Source organism: Miscanthus floridulus, chromosome 16, assembly GCF_019320115.1.
Source record: "Miscanthus floridulus cultivar M001 chromosome 16, ASM1932011v1, whole genome shotgun sequence".
NCBI classification, from domain to species: domain Eukaryota; kingdom Viridiplantae; phylum Streptophyta; class Magnoliopsida; order Poales; family Poaceae; genus Miscanthus; species Miscanthus floridulus.
The window spans coordinates 19,175,429-19,181,428 of NC_089595.1; the positions used below are offsets into that span (position 1 = coordinate 19,175,429).

A 6,000-nucleotide genomic window follows, 5' to 3' on the forward strand; every position below is an offset into this window, starting at 1 on the left:
TAGCGTAAATGCCACTCTAGAACCATGGATGGAGAAAATAAAAAAAAAACTTGAATGCTCAATAACGTGGAATGCTCTCCACCACTCGTTTGCTGGCTCCAGGCGGCAGCCGCACCAATTGCACTGTCAATCTTCGTATGGCAAGAAATGACAGCTACACTTTTCTAAGGGTAGAAATGTAATTTCACATCTACAGTTTTTTTTCATTTGAATCCTAAACGTGTTTTTATTGTTGGACAGAGGGAGTAGTTAGGTACTAATAATTAGTTTCTTTAGTATGTACAAATCTAACTCATAGTCTTGCTAATTGTTAGTTGAATATTCTATTAACAACTATTTTTACTAGTTGGGTCAAATCAGCTAAAAACAACTAATAGTAGTTAGTTATATCAAATAAGGTCTTGATTGGATCTATTAGCTATAATAGTTAGCTAGATAATAGTTCATAACTAATATTAGTAGCTACTAGTTCATAGCTAATAGTATTAGCTAGTTTAGTCTAACTAGTGAAATAGTTGTAAGTTAGATATTCAGCTAACAATTAGTTAAACTATTAGTTAAACATGTTTGGATCCAAAGAGTTAGCTATTCTGTTTGGATCTATAGAGCTAAAAGTTACCTAACTAATAGTTCATAGCTAATATTACCTAGCTGACTATTAGCTAGCTAATTATTAGCCGGTTTGATCAACTAGTAAGATAGTTGTTAGTTGGCTATTAACTAACAATTAGCTGGATCCACATCCAAAGGAACGAACTATTAATTTATGGATCTAAACATAATCTACGCATATTATTAGATTGGTTATGAAGTATATTTTTATAATAAGTCTATTCGTGGACACAAATATTGATATTTTCTATGAATAGGTCAAACTCGAGTACATAGTCTTAAACATATAATTGCAATTTTTTGTACGGATGGTTTTTCTTTAAAAAGAAAAATATGTAGTCCCTCCGTCCTAAAAAAATATATTATATTATAGGATACGTATCAGTCAAACTATCTCAAGCTTGATTAATTTTATAGTAAATAATATTAGCATTTATGTCTCTAAATAAATTTATTATGACAATATATTCTATAATTAATTTAATAATAGCATACTATGCCATTTTTGTAATGCTAATTCCTCCCTATGAACTAGATACATTCGTTTTTTGCGAAAACAACGGGAATGCAAAATCTGTAAACTCCAGAAAATGTACAGCCCTGCAAGATGTGAAACGACTTCCAAATGTAATCTGGCTTATTTTCAGTTTCAAATATACAAAGACGACACGTGAAAGGAAAGCAACGAGAATCGGTCTCCACGAAGAAGACGATGGTAAAGTTGAAGATAAACTATAGTATATGTATAGCGACGAATTTGATTCGTCGAATCCTCCTTGTGATCGATGCCCTTTTAACGCAATGATCTTGACTTTGATACGTACTAGTCCATGGCCATGTTTAGTTCCCATCAAATTCTTGAATTTGGCATAATGCAAAAAGAAGATTCTATGTTACATCAAACTTACGGTATATGCATGGAGTACTAAATATAGACAAAATCAAAAACTAATTGCACAGTTTGGTTGTACTTTACGAGTCGAATCTTTTGAGCCTAATTAGTCAATGTTTGGACAATAATTCACAAATACAAACGAAACGCTACAGTAGCGTATTAATTATTTGGCCACTCCCAAATCCGAGAACTAAACGTGCTCCATGAACTCGCGCGCGCCAGCAAATCACCTGATTAAGGCGCAAGAAAAAAAAATTTAATCTTTACGTAGAAACAATATTAGGAGTTTAATGTAGAGCACTGCTGGTCCAAATTGAGAGATTAGGCTGATGAATATACCATGATAGACGATTTCTGCTCCAGCGCTGCAAGTGCAAACACTGAAAATTAGCAGGAGGCAGTTTCTGTGCTTTCAATTTGAACTATCTAAACCACCAACCAACCCTGCCCGCACTACGTCGCGTTTAGCAAGGTCCTGTGACAAAGGCCAGTTGGATGATGCTGATATAATTGTACAAGGGATGCATAAACAAATAAAGTAACTGCACCGTACGAAGGTATGAGCAGGAAGAACAAAATGACGGCTGGCACAGTAATGGCTCACCTACGTTGGTCAGATTCTATTAAACAAAGAACGTGTCCATATATATCAAATACAACCCGTACGAAAATAATTCTATTCCATTGATTCTGTTACTACTAATTGATACTATTAGGACACGGACGAGTACGGATCACATGGAAACTCAAAAGGCTAAAACAAACCTTCTTCTCCTTTTCAAGAATCTCCCTAGTATGAGCAGTAGTAACACATGGATTCTGGAAATAATCAGTTAACAACGATCAATATTTGATCGTAAAAATAGGTGCCATAACAAATTCATCGCATTAGTAGTATTATACCTTGAAATCACTACCTAAGTATCCTCCTGTCAAGATAGCTATAGCTTTTAGATCAACGTCATCTGGCAAACCTTCCCGGGCTAGCATTACACAAAGATTTTTTGTCCTATTCGATGCATCTCACAAATTCACAATAAACCCAGAGAAACCATTGGCCCGTAAGACTGGGGTCAATAAACTACTGGCTGATGTTGGATTAGACTATAAATAAATAAACAATAAATCACCTCCTTCGAAGTCCACCTAACAACAGCCTCATCAGGATCAAATGGCCTGTTAGATGCGGCGAGTACTAATACACGTTCATCTTACGCGCATGGCTCCATGTTCTCTAGTGTTCTCCTGCCTTGCCAACATGCCATCAATATAAAAAAAAGGAGAGGATGAATGAGCTGGACAGTATGTATCAATATGAGATTGACAACAAACTATAGATATGGTGTCCTGATAGTCTGGTACAACTGAAATAAATAGAAAACGTTCATGGATCACCACACCACTATAACTCACCCAAACAGTAAAATTCATTGACACGGCCGGTATAAAACAGAATATAAACAACACAAGTTAGCTTTCTATGAGGTAAAGGTAGTGTTCTATTGCTGGCGTAGCGCTAGAAACAAAGAATTATTGCTATCTTAAGAACAGCCAACCATATCCAAAAACAGAAAGTAATCAGTGCAAAGAAACATGCTGAAACAAAACACTTGCTATTTTTTTCCTCAATCAAACATCATACAAGGCAGACTTTATTAGGCTCAGCTGATACATACTAAAATGGATGTCCTCCACAAGATACCACAATGATGTGTTTCATGGTCAGTTTAACCTCATTTAGCAAGACCTGTATGACTCCATGATAGGAGTAGCTGTTGTGATCTGAATATGACACTACATCCATCTGTTTTTGTTTTTAGGATATATTGGTACCTAATAGAAACTACCCATGTATCCCTATTTCTGAAAGTTGATCCACACTATTGAAGAAATAAGGAACTCATTGAAAGGAAATAATGGAGGTATGCAGGCTATAATCTCACTCAGATATGGGTATAACCTAGTGTATATAAGTAAAAAAACATCTAATTTTGTAGAGTCCAGGTTTTATTAGACTCGTCGGAGTACCTTATTCTAACATGAATCGATCTTTACATGCATATAAAATCGAATAAGACAACCAGCAGGCACTGACTCGAGGGCATAAATGAAGCAAATCGATCTTCGTATGCATCAGATAAAGAACATAGCTATTACGTACCTGGTTCAAATCACTAGGTGGTTGCTGCACGGCTGCTCTGCTCCGCTGTGTCACCTGACCTGTGTCCATCGCCTCCATCCTTAACCGTGGGGAAGAGATGAGGACAGGCATCTAGGGTTTTGTGAGCAGTGGAGGAGACGCGGACTGGCAGGAGCAAGCCACATTGGGAGGAACCCACAGCTACGGCCGTCGGCGGTGCATGCTGGAGGCAGCGGCGTCATCGCCTAGGCAGCGCGCCACGCGGTGAGGCAACGACGCTGGGGCCCGACAGGCACGCCGTGATGCCGGGAGAGAGGGAGAGGGAGAGGGAGAGAGGAAGGGAAGACAGGGGCATGAGCGGCGGAGGAGAAGGAGGAGAGCGACCACAGCGGCCGTGCACCGCTCACGCCAGTTGCCGTCGGCGGTGGTCGGGGCGAGGTCGTGAGGTGCGAGCGTGGGGTGGGAGACGGAGGAGGGGGCGAGTTTTTTTTGTGTGAGAAGCATCGGCAAGGAGAAGCAGGGGCCGGGTTTATATTTGGCTGACCGGATTCAGATGAAAAGCCAGGGAAGTTAGAGAAAAACAGAGGCAAAACCAGTGAAGCTGCACACAAGAAGGAGAAGCTGCTCTAACAGAATCTGGCGAAAACAATCCTGGCCATCGGGAGGGGAGATCGGACTGATGAAATTTTTTGGGTGACATGGACGCAGTTTCTATTGGCCAAAGCAAACTGCTTTGATATATTAGAATTACTGATTTGGTCACTAAGGTAGCGTAGCTAACCACCTCCATTCTGTTAGAAAATAGAGAGATGGATCGATGCAAATGATTTTGTATCGTATTTCCAATGAACATTGTGGACATATATATAGGGTCCATGTGGACGGTTATAAGTGTGAAAGAGAGAGAGAGAGGTGAAAAGACACCCCCTTGAAATAATCCCTAATTGAGCACTAACTAATAATTCTCAACACTCCCCTTGATCAATTAGCTCCTTGTAGTATTTACTGTTCATCTATTATGCATCTTTATGAATCTTTGAAAAACCCTGTGGGAAAAAACCAAAGTAATACCGGTATACCAGGCAAAACTCCTTAAAACCCAATAGAAAAAATAAGAAGAAAACACCATGATATACAATCACCAATGTTATTAACCCTTTAAGATAAACCCAAAGTCTTAGTCTAAAAACACCTTGACCATAGGGTCAATATGCTTCAAATATCATCTTCCAAAAATCCTGGTGGGAAAAACTAGATGATACAGCATATACCTTTGTATTGACATTGCCTCATCAAAAATTTTATATGAGAAACCTCAAAAGGGAAAAAACTCCAATAAAGAAAAGAGTATAATGCATCTTATGTCCTAATATCATCCACCAAAAACCCCTGTGGGAAAAAATGGATGATATGACATAACCTTATGTTGATATTGCCTCATTAAAAACTTTATATGAGAAACCCAAAGGGAAAAACTCATACAAAGAAAAGAGTGCAACATGATGTTTGCAACAAGTTATTAATCAGAGAGACTCTCCCCCTGATACTAGCAAACCTCGAAGTAAATTCATACCAATGCACTCAACATATAAGAAATGTGGAGTATGGTTGACTTTGTGAATATCTCTGTGAGATTATAACAAGACTTAGTTTGCAAATATTCTAATGCCCATATTACCTATGGAATAGAACCATCTTAGTGCAAAATATTGCATTAAGTATAACTTGTCTCCATCTACACAAAACAAGTTGCATTACCTTTATAGATAATGACCACTGATTCATAGAATCAACACCACATAACTTCAGTATGTGATATATCATTCTGTTAAGCTATATACATTCATGTGAAGCCTTATACAATACAATGTCTGATTAATGAAATTGACCATTAAATGTCTATTTAAAGACTATTATAAAATGTTCTTTTCATATTCATGTAAAGCCTATTTCAATGATCTGGAATTTAGGAGATCTTATTGTAAGTGCATCTAGCCCTTTAGTGGTTTTTGGTGAATTGAATGACAACACCATTAAAGGTCTAACAAGTTTGCTAAGTGTTGAACAGGAAATTGAGTTTATTGCATACACTTATGGATTGTGAAATAAGAAGTGTATATAGGTTCAACAAAGAAGGCAAACTTGATGATATTCCACATAATGTTCAAATCAATGCCAAAATTATGTATTATTGTATTGGAAGATCACAGAAATAATATAGTTCAAGAGAAAGACAACAATGCAAATGGAGTTGATGAAATGGCTTCTATGTTGAGGAATATCATAGTATCATGAGAAAGCAAGCATAGTTGGCAAGTGTTAAAAGAGACTTGAGTTGATGATTTTGGATTGG

General features: G+C 37.6%; 1 long non-coding RNA gene across 1 annotated transcript; it reads right to left on the reverse strand.

Moving 5' to 3' along the window:
• Positions 1-1,604: 1,604 nt before the first annotated feature.
• On the reverse strand, positions 1,605-2,618 carry LOC136514497 (uncharacterized). Its single transcript, XR_010773659.1, has 4 exons — positions 2,411-2,618; positions 2,273-2,326; positions 1,847-1,982; positions 1,605-1,737 (listed from the first exon to the last, which is right to left on the reverse strand). It is a non-coding gene; the product is annotated as an uncharacterized lncRNA (long non-coding RNA).
• Between the last annotated feature and the right edge of the window lie 3,382 nt (positions 2,619-6,000).